The following is a 22,343-nucleotide window of genomic DNA, read 5'->3' on the forward strand; positions in this document are numbered from 1 at the left end:
CAGCCAGGTACTCTTCTTAGTCCACTTAAGCTCTGCCTCAGCTGGGGTTGAGTACTGTGCACCATTGGAGACTCCCACTTATGGCGAGTCTGGTGCCCCCAGCTCTCAGTTGGGATGACCTTGGGCTGTGGGGTTGGGCATTTCAGCTACCCCTGCCCACAGGCTGGCAGCTGGTCCCAGTGTGTGATAGGTGGCTGGTCCTGGTACAGGGCAGGGTGGGATGGCTGATTGTGTTGCCCAGAGGGTTGGCTGGTTGTGGTGGGCAGCTGGGCACTCTTGTGGGTTTCCCACAGGAGCTCCCGGCTGTGGGGTTATGCTGGAGTGGAGGGGTGGTCTGCTTCTTCAGATCTGCACTTCCTCTTGCACTGCTCTTTGTCCCCAGTAGCATCACACCTGAGGTCACTCACTCCATTCTCTCAGTTTCATTTTCTCCACTTTTATATCCAGGTCCTCCCTATATAATGTAAAATATCTTCTCTGACCACTTGCACCCTAGACTGCTGTCTTGGTCTTTTTTCTCTCATCGTTCCATGGAGCAGGGCTGAGCCCAACCTATCCTATTATGCCATCTTCCCATAAGTATCAACTCTTGAGGTTTGAAAACTCCTACTGTTGTATCATTGTTTTTTATTTCGTTAGTTCTACCTTATTGTTTCCTTTTTATTTTTTTCTGGGTTTATTCTGTTCTTTTCCTAACTTTTAAAGTCAGATGCATAGCATGTTATTTTTACCCCATTCTTGTTTTCTAATATCCGCATGTATGGTTTAACTTTTCTTACCTGTACTGCCACTTCAGCCAGTTCACCCTGGCTGTGCCATACTTTTCTTTTTTTTTTTACCTTCACTATTTACTATGAATTGTGGCCTATGGATATGTTGCCATGGCCTTTTTTTCCCTAGGAATAATTATTCTCACATTACAATGCCTCCATGGATGTTTAAATCTACCTTAAGGGCAGCAGCTTTGTTCTGATTTTGGATAGTGCCACAACTGGAATATACTTTAATCTTCCAAGTGTATTTAGGATAGAGCCAACCTAGTAAAGGTGGTTTTGGATGTGAAGCAGCCAGAAAGAAGAAAGGGCATCAGAGGGTCTTGGCTTTTGGCTGAGCTCTCCACTAAGCTATTCCAGTGGCCCAAGTTCATCTAGGTTTGCTGTGGGATCAGCAGATTCTCTGTACATTGATAAAAGGCAGATATGGATAGTTTTTACTCACAAAAGATAGCTGGTTTCCCTACTCTTCATTTTTTTACCCTTTCTTGGCCCTGTCATTTGCCATGTCTGTAAAATAGGTAGATTGGATGATACTGTTTCTAGGATTCCTACCAAGTGTAGGAATCCTAGAAACTGTTATGTTATATGATTTAATCTTGGATTTTATCTTCTGTTTGTGAGTGGAGACTCTATTTAAGTATATTCATTTCATTTAGATGTTCTGTGCCTCAGCCCCTGTTCACAGTTGGGTTGTAATAAGAATAGACTTTGGGGAATAGATGTTGCAAGATGGATTTTATTTAACCAACCTGAAGGCATGATCAGCCTTTAGAATATTTTGGTGGACAATTTTTATTTCTTTTTTTTCTTTGCTAGCTTTTTATTTTGAAATAATTTTTAATTTACACAAGAGTCACAAAGATAGTACAAAGAATTCCTGTATACCTACCCTCTACCCACTTTTCCCCCAATGTTAACATCTTATATATAACCCTGATACATTTACTAAAACTCATAAATTAACATCAGTTTGCTTTCTACCAGTATCATGCTTCTTTTCTAGGACCTGACCCAGGATCCTATATTGCAATTAGTTGTTATGAATCCTTAGTCTCCTCCAACCTGTGACAGTTTCTTGGTCTTTCTTTAACATTCAGGATCTTGGTGCTTCTGGAAAACACTGGTTAGGTGCTTTGTAGAATGCCCTTAACTAGATTTCCTGATGTTTCTCATGATTAGACTATGACTCTCTGCACTATCCTCTAGTCATGAGCCAAAGGGTGTGTGTGCAGCTGACCATCGGCTCCTGGGTCAGTGGGATCCCTGTCCAGATTGGGCAAATGTGTCAGGTGCTCTCTGTGCCTTTCTGTGGTTCTAACCAAGTCAACCACTTTTCTGTGACATCCCCCAAACGATTAAGCTGGCCTGTGGGGACACATCACCTAATGAGATGTGTGTCTACATAGTTGCTGTGTTATTTGCCATGATTCCCTTCCTTTGGGTACTAGGCTCTTATATCAAAATCATCTCCACCATCTTAAAGCTGCCTTCAACCTCAAGTCACTTCAAAGCTTTCTCCACCTGTTTTTCCAGTCGTGTAGTCATGGTTTTATTCTTTGGTCCTGGTACTATCACCTACCTGAGGTCCAAATCAAATCATTCTGCAGGAACTGACAAAATATTCTCCCTTTTCTACATCTTTTTGACTAACAAAGATGTGATTGCAGCACTGAAAAAATTATTGCCCAGGAAAGCAGGGAGAGGATGTCAATTGTCAATTTTTAATAAATGTGCTTCATACTTATCTGACAGATGCACTTCTTTTTCCCGGTAGAATATTAACTCAAAATTATCATGTATTTTACATGGTAATTTTTACCTGTATTTTACTTTCCTAAATTGAAGTAAATTGTGACTGCAACTTTAAAAAGCATATCAATCAGTTGCCAAATCTCTGTTCCATAACACAATTCTTTTTCACTTCAAATTATAAATTTATCCATTTTTCAAAAATTTTCAGATAATTAAGTTAGAATTTTACTTACCAGTGTGTCCATGAAATAGTTTTTACATTTATCACTGGGCAAATTTTACAGATATTTTGCCTGTATTCACATTTCTATCTTTAAAATGTAACTGTTTCATGGTAGGTATACACCCATTTATTTGAGAAAGTGAAGAAAGATTAAATTATAAATTGTAACTTCTATTGTAAAACATAATGAGTAAATATAATAAAGGGTTTTTATACTATAAAATCAATTGCACTTTCCTCAGTATGAATTAAGAAAATATTTACATGTTTATCCAGAGGGAATGAAAAGTGTGGTTTTCCTTCCCACTTCATTTCTGAATATATGTTAATTGATTATCAAATATCTGACCTGACTCCATTATCCTGCTATAAACAGATTTCATCATTCTGCTTCATCTAAGTCCTAGTGATACATTTTGAATTCCTCAGAATTTTGATTGATCAAGTTTGCAGGGCAAAATACATTATGACTTTTCTCACACCTAATTTAAGAGCAAGTTTGAAGGGGTGAATGAAAAGATAAAAGAAAGATTGACACACAACTAATAACACAAATGAAAATCTATAGAATTAGAAGATTCTTTCTATCACCTATCTATAAATTATATTTATATTAGCATAACTATCAAATTCTGACCCTGTTCTTGTTTTACCTTTTTGAAATTTACTAGAGAGTAGAGATAAAATCATAAAGAGGTTAATCATCCAAATCCTAACAGGCTAAAAAAAAAACAAATAATGCAGGAGGAAGTTATTAACACTGCACTTAATACCCATTCTTCTGGTTTGCATGTGTGAATTGAGGAAATTTTAAGTCTAGTCTAAGTATTTTTGTTATTTGCTGAATGTATTATTCATATAACAATTATACCATTTTATAAGTTTGATCATTCATGTAGATATTTGCTCCTTAATTTCTCTGTACAAACAGTGTAATTAACTTTATGTGAAACATTTGGTTTATAAGGGGCTTACCTTTTAAACTAACGTCAGATAATGTGACACCCTATATTATATTTGTATGCATACATGAATATAAATATCTTAATCTACCTCATGTATTTTGTTGTGTATGAAGAATTAAATTTGTGCTTTACTGTGATCAGAAGTTGCTGTGGAAGAATATTGCAATATTGTGGAAGTGCTATTCTTTCCTTTAAATCTTAAACAAGCAAGTACCACAGCATAATCAAGACAGTCCAGAAATCCAGAGAACCAATTTTCTAGTTCAGTTTCTTCTAAACTGTGCTTTTTTGAGTCATTCAACTTGCTATTATTTTTCTCAATTTTGCAGTCTATAAAATAACATGCCCAATCTTACTGATAAACTCACAGCCATATTATCAATATATAATAATGATCATGGATCAGAGGAGTCTTGGAAAATTCAGGAACATTGGGGAAAGAAGCATTTAACAAAATCCAATTTCCCAGAGAATTAAACTTATCGTTAAACCTTGAAATTATTTTGTTACACCTCAGTGCAATTACTCCTATGAGATTTCCAAATTTCCTTGCATTCTTTTTTTCCCTTTTGTTGGGGGGTTCATGGGCCCAGAAGTGAACTGGGTCTCTGCATGGCAGGTGCACATTCTACCCCTGAGCCACCGTGCACCCGCCCTGCATCGCTGAACTTCTGTGCAGAGCTTGTGCTGCTTCGGCTCCTCGAGAGCAGAATGAATAAATGCCTGCTCTGGATTCCCAGGGCTCACTGTCGTCTGTAGGCACAGGGTGCAGTTTGTTTTTATGCAGATTCACTGACCACTTATTTTCTTCTATTTCTCATCTCTCCTTACTTCCCAACAATTAATTTTCAAAATGCTGGCCCTTTGGAATAATTTCCCACCATTTAATTTTTAAATGTGTTTCTCATAGTTTTCTGTGTCATTCTTTATTACAATGGAGGAAATCAGTTTTTAAATTAATCATCATATATTACTTGCATTCTAAATATGATAGTACTGCTCTTCTAAGATAAAATGGCAATGATTCCCTCACATCTCTTTTCCTTTTACTTGATGTAAGATATAAAACAGCTTTCTGAAGTTTGTATATAATAAAAATATAGAAACAAAATATATGGGCAGCTTAGAGATTACTTATAGACTCGCTGTTTGCTGAATGTTTTGAATGTTTTGGCTGTTCCAGTTACTGACCCTCAAAGGTATATCTTGCATGTCACTACTTGTGTTTGGAACTCTTAATCAGCATAAATATTATTAGTTAAATAAAACCAGTTAGAAATGGAAGTCCACAAATATATTGGCACACATGCACATCATCTAGCTATCATCTGTTCATGCAAAGGGTAAACATATTTATGCAAATGTGCATACTTAGCATGTGTGAAGCTTATTGTGATAGAGTTCAGCAGTCCTCCCCATTCTTTTGAGCTTTCAGCATTACCTTCCCATTGACTTTAATTTTTTTCTTATTTATATAATTTCAGTTGTTTCTGATTCCTTACTATAGTTCAAAAGATCACCCTCCATTTTTACTCCAGCTCTCTTATTCTATTTCCTTATATGCACTCCATACTTATATTGAGCATCTTAATAAAATAAGTTTTACTTCTGAATGTTTTTATGTTACAGATTAAGCAAAATTTTATCAATATATGAGCTCCAAATAGCCTAAGTAAATATATATTAGATGAAGATGACATAATATCGATATATACACTTGTAAAAGGAAGGAATAAATAAAAGATTGTCTATTTTCATACACCATTATATCATCTTCAAATAAGAATCCATAGGTACAAATCCGTATTCAAACTGAGGATACATACAGGGATTTCTTTCCCCAAATCAAATTTGTAGTCTTGTAGAGACTCTACATAGACTGCAAAACTCTCCCCTTAGCCCTTCCCCATTGACTTTAATCCAGTAAAGCAAATAAATATCTGCATTCATGTTTCTGAAGAACTCAGTTTTTCAGCAATGTGAGTTGGTCTGAGAATATTTCAATTAAAAACAATTAGGAACAAAAGTGTCTTGATAATAAAAAGAACTGTCACAGTACTTACATTAGCTGCATACATTCATATTTTACAAGTTGGTGTACTGCAAATGAAGTTTTCGTTGCATTTTAATCACTGAAAGTGAAGATTGTTTTGGTTTTTTTTGTTTGCTTACATCACTCAAGTAATAAAATAGCTTTTGGATATCTATCCATTGATATTTGAAGAGCATGGGAACTTATCTATAAGAATAATCATATACCTCAAGTGCTCTAATTTGCCTTTCTCTGCAAAAAAATGCTAAGTTAATGCACATCAGAGTAATTAATATTATTAAATTATTATTTTACTCTTTCTTAGCATCTCTTTCCTAACAACCAAGTCATTTCCATATGGACAGCTGGGATGTTGAGAATGGAAGGTATTCTCAGTTTCTCTCTCACATGATTCAACATGTAATAGCTTCAAGACTGATTCAATTTCTACCTGGAAAAACTAATTTTGTAATTATGCTTGTAATTAAAAACAATTCCCTGTCTCTATTAGCCTCCTCTTTTTTATGGGTACATTACCTGAGAGACTTAATGCTTTCTTTGCATTTGGGCAGGGTAGATAATTTTCTTGTGAGTTTCCCATCAGGATGTTGATACATTCTGGCTGAATTATTCTGAGTAGAAAGCAGTAATACAATTCCTTATGCAATTAGATTTAGGTATGCCCAGGTACATGTGAACAGCTCTGATTTGCTTCATTTCTTGGAAAGAGACTTACAAGCAGTACACTCTTCACCACATTTCTTCTTAACAATTCATGGCCTGTTATATAAGAGCTCTTGTCTTCCTATATGAATAATTTATTAGTAAGCATGGAATCATGAAAAAGGGTGAGATTAATTATATTGCTTTAAATTGGGAACAATATACATAACTAACTACTAGTTATCCATAATGAATATAAATTTATTACTGTTTTAAAATTACATGAGGATCACTGTTCATTATAGTAAACACAAAAACTAAGAAAAGAAAAATAAAAATCATTGAAAAATATATGCTTAAATATCCACAATTAAAATTTGATAATTATGTTTACCTTCATAACATGAACAGAACATCTAGATGGAGGATCAATAAAGAAACAGAGATCTTGAATACTATGGTAAAATAGCTCCACCTAAGAGATATTTACAGAACACCACACTCAGTATTTGCCTCAAGTATTTTGGGGGCACTTTGGCTTGGTGCATGGATATTTGTGAAAGTGAAGCCTTTCTGATGATTTTTTTCCTTTTATTAATGCATAGTGTCCTTCTTTGTCTCTTTTAATTATTGTACATTTGAAGTCTAATTTGTCTCATATTAGTAAAGCTATCCCTGCTCTTTTCTGGTTGTTGTTTGCCTGGAATATCTTTTTCCAACCTTTCACCCTCATTTTTTTTTTTTGTCATTGGTCTTAAATGAATCTCCTGTAGAAAACATATAGATGGATCCTGTTTTTTTATCCATTCTGACAATTTATACCTTTTAATTGGTAAGTTTAATCTGTTAATATTTAATATTTTTACTATAAATGCTGTACTTTCTTCAACCACTTTTCCTTTTCAAATGCTTGTCATGTCTTTATTTTTCTTTCACTCTCTTGAGCCTATTAGTTACCCTTCCTGCTGGTCTCCATGTCTACACTCTTCTCCCTCCTGTGTTTTCTTATCTGCCCATAGCATTCCCTTGATATTTCTTGTAGAGCAGGATATGTTTGTATGAAAATACTTAAATACCCCCCTCATTTTTGAAGGGCCATCTTTCTGGATATATACTTTTTGGTTGGCAACTTTCTCTTTAAGTATCTTATCTATAGCTGAAAGATGTTTGAAGGTTATGGGAACTTATCTATACGTTCTGCATTCTCACCTCCTTGATTTCTGTTGAGTGATCCACACTTAGTCTTGTCAAACTCCCCTCATAAGTGATGGATTGCTTTTCTCTTGCTGCTTTCAGAATTCTCTCTTTGTGACATTTGACAATCTGACTAAAAAGTGTCTTGGTGTCGGTCTATTTGGATCTATTCTGTTTGGGGTATGCTGTACTTCTTGGACCTGTAGTTTTATATCTTTCATGAGATTTGGGAAATTTTCACTTATTATTTCCTCCATTATGCTTTCAGCCCCCTTCCCTTCTCTTTTCCATCTGGGACACCCATAACATATATTTCTGCACTTCAGGTTGCCATTCATTTCCCTGAGACCCTGCTCGATATTTTCTATTTTTCCCCCATTTGTTCTTTTGTGCATAGAATTTTGGATGTTCTGTCTTCTAGTTCACTAATCCTTTCTTCTGACTCTTCAAATCTGCTGCACTATGTATTCTAGTTCACTAATCTTTTCTTCTGACTCTTCAAATCTGCTGTTGTATGTCTCCATTTTCTTTTATATCACTTCTGTTGTGACTTTCATTCTCACAAGTTCTGCTATTTGTCTTTTAAAGCTTTCAAGTTCTTCTCTATGTTCACCTTGTGTCTTCTATGTATACTTTGTCTTTTTTATATTTTCTTTCAACTCATTAAGCTGATTTAGAAGATCTGCTTTAACAACATTAATTAGCTGTTTCAATTTCTGTATCTTATTTGGGACATTAATTTATTCCTTGAGTTGGCCCATATTTTCATTCTTCCTGGTATGAGTTGTGATTTTCTGCTGATCTTGTTGTATCTCATTTTTTGCTTAGTTTATTATAGAGGTCATTTTACCTTTTTTGCCTAGGTTTTTCCTGTTGGTTGGATTTCTTTTCTATCTACTTGTCTCTCTCACCAGTCAGTTGTCAGATTTGTTCTGCTCCCCCAGTCTCCCCCAAAACAGGCACCTACAGTACCCACCTTAGAGATGGGAGTAGGCACTGTGCTATGTCTATCTCTGTTGGTGGGGTAAACAAATCTGCTTTCTTCCAGTGGTGCTCTACTTTTCACTATCTTGCAAGATGTGCAATGTTTCTGGGCACTGCTTCAACTGTTTGGGCATCCATGCTTCTCAGTCAAACAGAGGCAGGTTCCCATGCTGGGGGTCTAGACCCACCCCAGGCAGCCTGGAAAATTTTCTGCGTAATCTCTGAAAGTGTCCTTCAATTTTCTTGCACTTTCTCTTCTTCCCATTGATGGTGATGTTTGATAACCTCACCTTCAGAGCACTGGTTGTGTCTCTCCAGATCTAGCTCCAGTAGCAGGGTTCCTGTTCCCTCTCTCTGCTGGTCAAAATCTGGTTCAATATGTGTCTGTGCCCTCCATTTTATTCATGGCAGAGCACACCCCCAGCTCTCCCTGTCTTTAGCCTTCCCCCAGGCAGGGATCAGATCTTTTACTACCATTTCTCACAAGAATGAGAGCAGGAATTTAAGACTCAGAGCTCGAAACACAGATTCCATCTATGTTTTCTCAGACTCTCTGTTTCTCACTGATCTGGGCCTTGAAATGCCCTCCCTGTCCGCAATGTTTCCAAAAGGTAATGGTCGGTCCCACTGCTATGAAAGAATTCCTAGTCTGTGTCCCCATTGGGAGGGTTCTATGCTGCTGCTTTGTTGCCCATCCCATACTGTGAGACTGAGTGAGGGGGGGAGAGGGTGGGCCTAACTGGAATGGAAATTTCCTCCTTGATATTCCTCTAGGGTCCTTCTCCAGTACACATACTCCTACAGATTTCTAGGTAATTCAGAATTGTTCTCTTTTAAAGCTGGATCTCTGAGGAAAGATTTTTGGAAGCAGTTTACATCACCATGTTGAGGACATAACTCCTGCTTAGGTTCTTTTTAATCAAGATGAATAGAAAATGATGCTCTCATTTTTATTACAAATTTACCTATCGTTATATTCACTGGAAAAGTACAAATGGTTTAGGGAATTGTAGTAATATTCTATTTTGGTTAGATATTATTCACTGTCAATGCCTGTACTCAGCCTTAGCCTCAGCTGGTATATATGACATAAATTAGCAATTTCAACCCTAAGATCAATTTAAAAAACAATATTGAACTTAAAAGATTTATTATTTTATGTCTTTAATTTTTTTTTAACATGAGCAGGCACAACGAAATGAACCCAGGTCTCCGGCATGGCAGATAATAACTCTGCCAATGAACCAACATTGCCCACCCTATGTCTTTAATTTTATATATATTTTTTGTAAAATAATGTTCCTTCCATTTCCCAAATGTTGTAAAATTATGTCATGGATTACTTTGTTTTAAATGACTTATTGAAATATCAAGGCAATATACATAAATCAATGTGTATGTTACAATATCTTGGTTCATAAGGAAGTTTTTGTATAACATTTACTATATTTACTATATTTTACTATATATTACTATATTTACAAAAATTATGTTATTTATTTTCAGTTTTTCAAATTTAGGTATTATATTTAATACCATTATTTAATATCATAATTTAATTTTAAATTATATTTAGTAGCATCAGAAACATATAGATCCTGCTATAATTAAAGAAGACATTTGTGACTGGGTATGAAGTATTAATACAAATGCCAAGATATTATGAAAAATTAAATAACAACATAAAATACTTCATATTTACCTTTCTTATTTGGAATGATATTGATTCTTAGAGCCAAGGAAGAAGTTGAGACATTTGCTTTTCAGAGAGAATTCACTGAGTTGACATCATTGATCATCAATACTTTCTACATGAAGAAAAAGATATTTGAAGGTCCTTCTTTCAAATACATCAGATAATATGGACAAAAATAGCATATGAAACTTCTCAGATCCAGGTAAGCTGGGTTTGAGAAAGAGCTGCACGGTAATCTCATTCCAAACAAACAAGATGAAACCCTCCCTGCTGTGTATATTGGGATTGGAATTCAAGAACCACTTTGTCAATTACCTTGGTTCTTTCATCAAGTCTCAGGCCATGGCATTCCTAGAAGTTTACATGCTGGTGCAGACATCTCTATGATTGGCCAGTATCATGTTGGTTTTTATTTTGTGTATTTGATTGCTGAGAAAGTGACAATGATCACCAAACATAATGATGATGGTTAATATGCCTAGGTGTTTTCAGATGGAAGGTCATTCATTTTCAGAATTGACACAAATGAACCTACAAGTCACACAACAGAGCTTATTTTCCACACTAAAGAAGGAAATTTGGGGAGGAGAGGAAAGAATCCTTTAAGGGGAAAAGTAGAAAGAAGATTAGGAAGAAATATTCTCAACTTATTGGCTATCCAAATGTTCTTTCTGTAGAGAAAGAATGTGATAAAGAAGTAAGTGATGATGAGGCTAAAAAAATAATATAAAGAAGAAGGAAAAAAGAGGAAAATGAGTCTATGACATGCCAAAAATAGAAGATATTTGTTATGATGAAGAAGTAGAAAAAAAAGAAGATGGTGATGAGAAGAAGAGGAAGAGCAAGTGAATGTACATTGATCAAGAATAACTGAACAAAAAAACTCTCTGGATCAGAAATACTGACAATATGACCACAGATGGGACAGAGGTCTCATGCTTGCTGCAGAGATATAGTAAAGCTATCTCTGTGGGAAAAGTCACCTGAGGTCCTGTAAAGACTAAAGTGTTGCAAAGCTGCTTGGTCTTGTGTGGAAGGAGGCCTTGGGAAACATGTAACTTTTTGACTCATCTGGTCACAAGGAAGCAGATGGTTCAGATGGTGCTTCCTCCTTCCTTGTTCTTTAGTTACATTTTTTACTTTCTTTACCTCACAGCCCTATAAATTAAACTGTGCTGAACCTCTTAGGGTCTTTGAGTCTCCATCCAAGCTCAGAGTCCCACCTGGTCCCAGCTTTAACTATATCTTTGTCTCTTGTGTTTCTTTCTCAATTTCCTGTTGCCTTCCTTCAGTCTTGACATTGAGCTGTGCAGGTTACAGCATATGACTAATGAATAATATGCAGAATTGTATAAGAACTTGACCAATTACTGGGGAGAAAATTTAGCTGTGAAACATTTTTCAGTTGAAGGGCAGTTGGAATTCAGGGATCTTCTCTTTCCCAAGATGTGCTCTCTTTGTCCAATATGAAAACAGAAAGAAAAAAGACCAGCATTAAATTTTTGTATGCAGAGTTTGCATCATGTATAATTATGAGGAGCTAATCCTTGAATATATTCATTCACATAGATGTTTAATGGACTCTGAGGATCTCCTTGTAAGTATTCTGCATAAAATCTTTCAACAAAGCAAAATTTTTGAAGTTATCTCAAAGAGTAAGGTCAAAAACTGCTTAGAGCTCTTCACTGAACTGGCAAAAATAAAACTACAAAAACTTTTATGAGCAGTTCTCTAAAATACTAAGTGGGAATATGTGAAAACTCTTCAGATCCTAAGAGGTTCTTGGAGCTATTAAGTTATTACACATCTGCTTCTGGTGATGAGATGGGCTTTTTCCAAGGACTGCTGCACCAGCATGAAGGAAAAGGAGTAGCACATCTATTAACATCACTGGTTAAAAAAAAACAAACGACCAGATTTTTAACTTGGCATTTGTGGGGCATCTTCAGAAGCATGGCTTAAAGTAATCTATGTGATTGGTACTAACAATCAGTTCTATGTCAAACAGTTGAAGGAATTTGAGGGGAAACTTTTAATGTCTATCACTCAAGAAGGTTTGAAAATTTTAGAGGATGAAGAAGAGAAACAGAAAAAGCATAAAACGTTCTGCAAAACATGGAAGACATTTGGAGAAAACATAGTATCAAACTGATTTGTCACTTCACCCTGCTGCATTGTCACAAGCACATCTCCCTGGACTGAAAGCATGGAAGGAATCATGCAGGCACAAACCTTAAGAGAAAGCTCATCCATGGATTATAGGACAGCAAAGAAACACCTGGAGACCAACCTTGACAATTGTATTATTGGAATCTTAAGGTAAAAAGCAGAGGCTGACAAGAACAAGTCTGTGAAGAATCTGATCATCTTGCACTACTAAACCACACTCCTGCCTTCTGGCTTCAGTCTGGAAGACTCCCCAACACTTGCTAACAGTGTCTGCAGGATGATTAGACATATTCTGAGTATTGATGAAGCTGACCCCACTGCTGATGAAACCAAAGTTGTCTTAACTGAAGAAACACCACCCCTTGTAGGAGATGAGACATCATGCATGGAAGAAATGAGTAATCATTCTGCTGCAGAACTGGGACACATTCAATATTTTATTCTCATTCCTGTTGGTAATATATTTTACCGCTTCTTCCCTTTATTTTTGTTAACATTTAAAAATCTGTATGCCATGACAAGAACCTAAGGAGGAGATAAGATTACTTTCAAATTCAAATAATGATATCCTGGGATACTTTGGGCAATAAAGCAAAACAAGTAATTTTCTTATATCCTGTTGACATACTTTAATAGAGTGAGGTAATATTTGCTGTAATATTAACCTTTTTCTCTTAAGTATTTAGCTAAAAGTGGATTCCATCATAGACCAAATATTTTTTCACTGAAATGTGTGTTCTGAGGTTTACTGTGATGTTTAAAGGAGAAATCTTTCTTAAAATAACTTGAGCTTCATCTTAGAGGCTCTACTTTTTAAACTTTCCATCCCCTGAAGTTAACAACTCTGCACATACTAGGATTCTAGAAATTACTGTGTTAAACAACTGACTCAATAGGGACCATAAAACTTGTTTTCCAAAGAAAAGCATGGTTTAGGGTAGCAAAATGTAAGCCTACCTAAGCTACTGAAGAGCAGTGAAAAGTGTGTCAGTCAGGCTTTGAATGAAAATGTGGTGCTCAAATCCCATTCTGCTTAAAACATTCATAACAAATGTAGTTGAAGTAAAAAGAAAAGTTGTATGAAAAAACAGAAATAGTACAGTGCTTTTTACTAACGGATATATTTATGAAAAAAGAAGAAATAAACAAATATATTCACTATGGCTTTAAGTGAAAAAATTATTGTGACACCAATTAGCAAATGAGATACTACATTATTTAGTGAAAGCCCCAAGTCCCCAGTTAATTTGTGGAGACAGTAAACTACTCTACCAAATATGAGATTTGTTGAAAATTTAGTTTCTAAACAACACCAGCACCACAGTGGATTAACCTTGATATCAAGGACGGCAGTGTCAAATGACAAGCTCAAGAATGAGTAAATATTATAAATCTATACTAAGTCAGAAAAAAATAAGTTAATTTCTGAAGGTGTGACAGCAAACAAATGAACAAAGGCTAATGAGTACAAATGCGTTATTAGTTAACATAACACTTCTCTCAAGGCCATCATGACATATTTATCTCTCAGAGTGTACATCATTGGGTTAAAGGTTGGGGTGACAATGGTATAGAAAAAAGAGAAATTTGTCTGATCCAGAAGACATTTGGATTTGGGCCTCGACTATGTAATGAGTCCTGATCCAAAGAATTAAGCCATGACTATGGCATGAGATGAGATGGAGAAGGATTTGGTTCCTCCTGTTGCAGATGCAACCTCAGGGTGGTGGAGCAGTTTTGCTGTAGGATCCCAGAATTAACAGAAAAGGGCTCACAATGCACAGCACAGACCCTGTAAAGACCAACACCTCCTTCGGAAAGCAGTAGCCACAGGCCAGTTTAGTCCTGGGAGGGTGCAACAGAAGACGCTATTGACTTTGTTAGAGTCACAAAATGGCAGAAAGAAAATTGCTGCCAGTCTGGTCTGTCTTTACTGGAATTCCACTGTTCCAGGAACTACCCACCAGCTGGGCATACGTCTTTTGGTTCATGACTAGAGGATTGTCAGAGGGTTACACACGACCATGAAGCAATAGCAGGCCATTTTGGTCAAAAGGAGGGTTTCTATGTTTCCAATAAGAACAAAACACATTTGAGTAGCTAAAAATATTCCTTTTTTGGGTCTAAAAGTTTATGAGCATTCTAGGAAGTTTGGCACACATACAACAGATCCCCAAGAAAGAAAATTTACTGAGGGAAAAACACATGAGTATCTGGAGATCCTGGTTGATCCCAGTTGTGAGGATAATGATGCCATTTCCCATTAGGATAATCACATAGACTGAGAAAAATATTGCAAAAAATATCTGGAAATTAGGACAATCAGGAATCCCAAAAGAACAAACTCCATTGTTGAAGTGTTTACATTTAGGAAGTTGGTTTTTTTGTTTTGTTTTGTTTTGTTTTGCTGTTCCCTCTGTGAAAATATTAAAATTTGTCATTTTTATGTTTGATCTGTCTTTTCCCAATTTAATGAATACACTGGTTTGGGTGGATTAGAAAATAAGGTTTTTACTCTCAATTCAAACTCTACCATGTTATATCCTACAATCAAGGAACACAACAGAGGTTCAATGGCAAATATGGTAAATTCTAATCTTATCACCATATCTGCTATTTGGCTTGCATTTGAATGGAAATAATGAGCTCTACAATTATGCATTTTCCATTTTTCTTTGTAGGAAGATCAAATCGAATATTTTTTACTTCACATATTAACAATGATAATTCTGAGGTATAAACATTTACATCTTTCACATTTTCCTAAGGGAAAGCCCATCACCAAACTTTGACATGTGTTTTTCCATAATGCTCCTGCTTTCCCACTAAGTCTTTGCAAATACAGTGTGTGCAGCTTTCCTTGTTTAACTATAGCTTTTATTGTTCATGCATGTACTTTAATTTGAAATGGTCTTCCTGTTACCTCTCTATCAAAATAAAATAAACATCATTGTGATTAAAAATTTTATCTCAAGATCTTCCTTTAGCACATCCATCCCTCCGCAGATGCTTGATAAGTATTTTTGACTTATTTGTTGCATAATTAGTAATAGCAGTGGTGAATCAAGCATAATGAGGACATGATTTCAGGAATTCTGCCTAGTCCAACCATCCTCAAGTTACTATCTACCATTGGTTATTCTCATTTAAAAAGTTCTAATTTTAGTAATATAGCTGAGATGGAGCTCAAGGAAACTAAAGTGTTTCAGTACAGGTTATTATAAGAGGTAATTATTAGACAGCTGTCCAAAGCACCAAAGTTAGAGACTGTCTCTTTTAGGTAGACAACATGTGAGCAAATATATTTTTGGTAGTGATTATAAGACATTCAGCTATTCAATAACTTTCTAAAGTGTTGAGATCTAGGAGGACAATACAGGAATTTAAATAATGAATGCAATTAACAGAGTTACAGAATTAGGCAATAACTGGAATAGTGGAGGGAAAATTGTCTTAACTGAGTTATTGATGTGTAGGCCAAGTGCTTACCATAATATTTTCTCATTTATTTCTCAAATATTCTACATGAGTTAAGTATAAATATCTTGTAGGAAAAAAGGTCCAAAGAACTTGTGTAATTTTTCCAATTTCACACAAATGTTAGAATTTCTTTTCCCTGCTCAATTCTTTTCTTAGACCTAAGATCGAGTTTATCCTCCCATTATTTTGTTTTTTGACTGATTTGGAAATTATTTAAACATTCAAACCAGTTCTTATATTTGAAAAATATGAGTTGTGAGGATTACTGAGAAATTGTAAAGAACTTACCTACAATTTATTTATTTTATAATTAGCAATTTTATTTTCTGTAATTATGATCCCATTTATGATTGAGGAATCTCTAGAACCTAACAGCATAAGCCAAAACTCAATAAATAGTTGTTGAGCAAGTTTGTTAAATATTCAGAATACCCACTGTTTCCTTACATGCAATATCACCTCCATCCTTATTGCTTTGACATTGACACTTGAGCATACTTTTTTGTATCAGTTTTTTATAGCAAATTACTTTATTTAGGACTTTTTCCATTCTATATCATAAGGAAGATTAACTTTAACTGTCATTTTACCTTTATCAGACCAGTTAGTATTCAAAACTGGGACACCAGACTCTGTAACAGATTTTTTCACTATATGCTTCACTTCATCAGAACCATATGATAAATCTGCCGAAACAATTTGCTTAAGTAACATCTCCACCTTCTCATTCTTTTCTTCTTTGAGCTTTCCAACAAATTTATCCCAATTTCTTATGTAACAAGATGATGATGGATATAGGTTCTTTACATCTGCTCTGAACTTTCTTGGCTTAGATGCATATCCCCAATCCTCTAACTTTACTCATCTCACAACCTCTGGATTTTTTTTTTTCATTTTAATTGCAATTTTTGCTAAACATACTTTAAATGTTCTCAGTTCTGACATTGTAGGATGAAGGGGTCACAATTTCAAGTTATAATTATCTCCATAAGGAAGTTTCACCAAAGTAGACAAGTCTTTATTATGGAAGTACCACATTTACCTCAGTCTTCTGAATATTCTTAATCATAGTTGTAATAATAGTTGAGATTCTGTTGCTACCAGTCATAATTAATTTTGGGCTGATGAATTTGTTGGGATGTGGAGACTTCAGATTCTGATCCAATTCTGATCCAGGGTATTATATGATACATAAAAGAAAATGTGATCTTCTTACATGGCTCTCAGTCATCTATCTTTTGTGTTTTAGAAGATAGTTCATGTATTATATGATAGTTCAATTTAAGTTATCAAAATTTTTTATGAATATCAATTTTTTAATCATCAGTTTGGATGACCTTCATGAATCCCTTAGACATCAAGTGTCAGTATGAACACACACTTTATCCCTTAACAGCTAAATTATGTGTCTCTTAATATTGATTTTAGAGAACTGTATTCCTGTGTCATATCTGCCCGTCACCCAATTACACCATGTAAAGCAAGGACTGTGTTTCATAATTCTTGGAATTTCCTTATAGAAGCTAACCAAGTTGGAACATATTAATACCTTTGTGAATAAGTATTCTATATTTAACTTAAAGCAAGTATACCATAAGAATCCATTATCTATGCTTAAAAAGAGAAAAGAATATAAGGCACTGAAAAAACTTATAATATCATATGTCCAGTTTGAAACTGTTTTGTATCCCAGAAAAGCCATGTTCTTTAATCCTCATTCAATATTGTTAGGTGAGATCTCTTTTATTGTTTTCATGGAGACGTGACCCACCTGTTGTGGGTAGTAACTTATAATTAGATGGTGTTCTAGTTTGCTAGCTGCCTGAATGCAATACACAGAAATAGAACAGCTTTTAAAAGGGGGAATTTATTAAGTTGCAAGTTTACAGTTCTAAGGCCATGAGAATGTACAAATTAAAGCAAGTCTATAAAAATGTCTAAAAAAGGCACCAACAAGAGATTACCTTCACTCAAGAAATGCTGATGGTCAGGGTTTCTCTCAATTGGAAAGGCACATGGTGAAGATGGCCATGTCTTCCAGCTTTCTCTCCAGGCTTCTTGTTTCATTAAGCTCTCCCAGGGATGTATTCCTCCTTCATCTCCAAAGGTCTCTGGCTGCACAGATTCTCAGCCTAGTGGTTCTCTTACCATTCTCAAAAATGACTCTCTCCAAGATGTTTCCTCTTTTGAAGGATTCCAGTAAACTAATCAAGACCCACTTGGATTGGGTGGAGTCATGTCTCCCTCTAATCAAAAGTTAATACCCATAATTGGGTGAGTCACATCTCCATGGAGAAAACCTAATCAAGTTTCCAACCTACAGTGCTGAATAGGGATTGGTTTTTCCATGGTACATAAATCCTTTCAAACTGGCACAGGTACTACCCATGGAGATGTAAGGGGGAACCATTTCAGAAAATGCTCAGAACCAACAGAGCCCACACAACCAAAGACCTTTGGAGATGCAGAGGGAAAATACCCCAGGGGAACCTGAAGAAATGAGAAGAGAAAGCTGGCAGGCATTGCCCTGTGCCTTCCCTGCTGGCAGAGGTGTTCTCAACCAGTCAGCCTTTCTTGACTCTTTCCCTGGATGTCTTAATTTGGACATTTTCATGGCCTTAAAACTGCAAACATACAACTTAATAAATTCCATTTTTTAAAAGCCATTCCATTTCTGGTATATTGCATTCTGGCATATTTTACAAACTAATTAAGGCCTAAGCAAATACCTATTCAGATAGGAAAAAAACAAATGCTTTCAATGATAATTATTAGAAAGAAAGAAAATAGACAAAATTTTTATATTACTATCACCTTTCATTATGGATATGATGTCAATTAGATATTATTTTATCCTATCCAATGACAGCTGTAAGTAGAAATATGGGGTACAACTCCTGAAACCATCAACACCAACTTTGTCTTTCAAATGTATTATTTCTCAATACATCTCAAGAAAAGTGAAATATTGATTTGAAACTTTTAGTATTTCTTTTATGACATCAAGAATAACTTTGTGATGGGAAAATACTTTTAAAATATGACTAAGAAATTTGAAGCCCCGTCTTTGTGAATTATTATTATTTTTTAATTGTATCATTTTAAATAAGAACATCTCTTCTAGGAAATTATGTGTTTGAGAAAATAAGATCAGAAATTTGTTCTTCCATAAAATAGTATGCAGCTTTTTAAATAGTGAATCATGGAAGCATCTGAAAATTTTGAGCTTAACATTTCATTACATGTTGAGTGTGTAAAATCTTGATTCTCAGTTAAATAATGTTCTAAAATAAATATGAAATATAAATACAAAATCATATCAACACAAAAGAATTAAAACTCTACTAGATTTGATTATAGCTTTTTTCTTTAGTAGAACACCATAAGTAAAAACTTTGAAGATATACAATTATATAGATTCATTAAGACACTTGTATTAGTAAAAAAATACTAATTAGAGCTCACATCTCTTTTAGAATATATATGTGTGCTGGTTTGAAATGGTTATGTACCCCAGAAAAGCCATATTATTCTAATCCAATCTTGTGGTTGCAGACCTATTGTGAGTGGTGCCATTTGGTTAGGTCGTTTCCACAGAGATGTGATCCCACCCATTGAATATGGATCTTGATTAGCTTACTGGAGTCCTTTAACAGGGGAATGTTTTGGAGAAAGCCCAATTGCAGATGTTTGGAGATCCTTGGAGAGCCAACACAGAGGGCAGAGAGGTGAAATCAAGATACAGATGTCTGGAAATACAAAGGAGCTGAGAAAGCTGACTGAAACCAGAAACAAAGAGAGAAGAACAGCAGACATTGCTATGTGCCTTCACATGTGATAGAGAAACTCCAGCCCTGATCATCCTTTCTTCAGTGGAGGTAACCTCTTGTTGATGCCTTAATTTGGACATTTTCAAGGCCTTAGAAGTGTAAATTCTAACAGCCAACCCAGGCTTGCCACAGTGGCTCAGCCGACAGAGTTCTCACCTCCATGCTGGGAACCCAGATTCAATTCCCAGTGCCTGCCCAGCAAGAAACAAAACAAACAAACAAAAAAAGCAATCCATTTCTCATATATTGCATTTTGGTAGCTTTAGCACAGCAAAAGAAATTTGGGTACCAGAGAAGTGGAGTACTGAGTTATGCAATACCAAAAATGCTAGAATGGCTTTATGAATGGATAAAGAGAAGATCCTCAAAGAATTGTGAGAAGCTTAAAAGGAAAGGCCTAGAATGTTTTGATGAGACTGTTTGTAGAAATATGAATGTTAAGAGTTCTTCCAATAAGGCTTTAAACATAAATGATGAATGGGTTATTGAAAACTGGAGAAAGGCTGATTCTTGTTTTTAAATGACAGGGATTTGGCAAAATTGAGTACTGGTATTGGAAGGAAGGCAGAATTTGAAAGTGATGAGCTTAGATATTTAGCTGAGGAAATTTCCAAACTTAATGTGGGAAATGCAGCCTTGTTTCTCCTTGCAGCTTACAGCAAAATGTGACAGGATAAGTATACACTAAAAACTGAACTGGGTACAAATAAACCAGAAACTGATATTACGGAAAATCCTAAGTATTAATAAAATGATCCCCAGAGAAAATTGCCCTAAGAGAGGATTTAAACAAACATAGAACAAGTCAACCATGTCAGAAAAAGACATGATTGAAGATGGAACTCTCTAGAAAGGATTTGTGGATGATCCTTTTTTCTGATAACCCCTGTATGTTGCATGCCCCTCAGCTTGTTCATTACTAGTGTATAGAAATGCTACAGATTTTTGAATGTTGATCTTGTAACCTGCTACTTTTCTGTGCTCATTTATTAGCTCTAGTGGTTTTGTTGTGGATTTTTCCGCGTTTTCGACGTATAGTATCATATCATCTGCAAACAGTGATAGTTTTACTTCTTCCTTTCTAATTTTGATGCCTTGTATTTCTTTTTCTTGTCTAATTGCTCTGGCTAGAACCTCCAACACAATGCTGAACAATAGTGGTGATAGTGGACATCCTTGTCTTGTTCCTGATCTTAGGGGGAAAGTTTTCAATTTTTCCCCATTGAGGATGATATTAGTGTGGGTTTTTCATATATTCTCTCTATCATTTTAAGAAAGTTCCCTTGTATTCCTATCTTTTGAAGTGTTTTCAACAGGAAAGGATGTTGAATCTTGTCAAATGCCTTCTCTGCATCAATTGAGATGATCATGTGATTTTTCTGCTTTGATTTGTTGATATGGTGTATTACATTAATTGATTTTCTTATGTTGAACCATCCTTGCATACCTGGGATGAATCCTACTTGGTCATGATGTATAATTCTTTTAATGTGTTGTTGGATATGATTTGCTAGAATTTTATTGAGGATTTTTGCATCTATACTCATTAGAGAGATTGGTCTGTAGTTTTCTTTTTTTGTAATATCTTTGCCTGGTTTTGGTATGAGGGTGATGTTGGCTTCATAGAATGAATTAGGTAGTTTTCCCTCTGCTTCGATTTTTTTGAAGAGTTTGAGCAGAGTTGGTGCTAATTCTTTCTGGAATGTTTGATAGAATTCACATGTGAAGCCGTCTGGTCCTGGACTTTACTTTTTAGAAAGCTTTTGAATGACTAATTCAATTTCTTTACTTGTGATTGGTTTGTTGAGGTCATCTATGTCTTCTTGAGTCAAAGTTGGCTGTTCATGTCTTTCCAGGAACCCATCCATTTCATCTAAATTGTTGTATTTATTAGCGTAAAGTTGTTCATAGTATCCTGTTATTACCTCCTTTATTTCTTTGAGGTCAGTAGTTATGTCTCCTCTTCCATTTCTGATCTTATTTATTTGCATCCTCTCTCTTCTTCTTTTTGTCAATCTTGCTAAGGGCCCATCAATCTTATTGATTTTCTCATAGAACCAACTTCTGGTCTTATTGATTTTCTCTATTGTTTTCAATTTCATTTATTTCTGCTCTAATCTTTGTTATTTCTTTCCTTTTGCTTGCTTTGGGGTTAGTTTGCTGTTCTTTCTCCAGTTCTTCCAAGTGGACAGTTAATTCCTGCATTTTTGCCTTTTCTTCTTTTCTGATATAGGCATTTAGGGCAATAAATTTCCCTCTTAGCACTGCCTTTGCTGCATCCCATAAGTTTTGATATGTTGTGTTTTAATTTTCATTCACCTCGAGGTATTTGCTAATTTCTCTTGCAATTTCTTCTTTGACCCACTCGTTGTTTAAGAGTGTGTTGTTGAGTCTCCACGTATTTTTGAATTTTCTGGCACTCCGCCTATTATTGATTTCCAACTTCATTCCTTTATGATCCGAGAAAGTGTTGTGTATGATTTCAATCTTTTTAAATTTGTTAAGACTTGCTTTGTGACCCAGCATATGGTCTATCTTTGAGAATGATCCATGAGCACTTGAGAAAAAGGTGTATTCTG

At 35.3% G+C, this 22,343-nt stretch overlaps 1 pseudogene; it reads right to left on the reverse strand.

The window, feature by feature from the left end:
* Positions 1 to 16,468: 16,468 nt before the first annotated feature.
* On the reverse strand, positions 16,469 to 17,127 carry LOC143672666 (protein SGT1 homolog pseudogene; annotated as a pseudogene).
* Positions 17,128 to 22,343: the final 5,216 nt, after the last annotated feature.

This window comes from Tamandua tetradactyla, assembly GCF_023851605.1.
Source record: "Tamandua tetradactyla isolate mTamTet1 chromosome 1 unlocalized genomic scaffold, mTamTet1.pri SUPER_1_unloc_1, whole genome shotgun sequence".
NCBI lineage: Eukaryota > Metazoa > Chordata > Mammalia > Pilosa > Myrmecophagidae > Tamandua > Tamandua tetradactyla.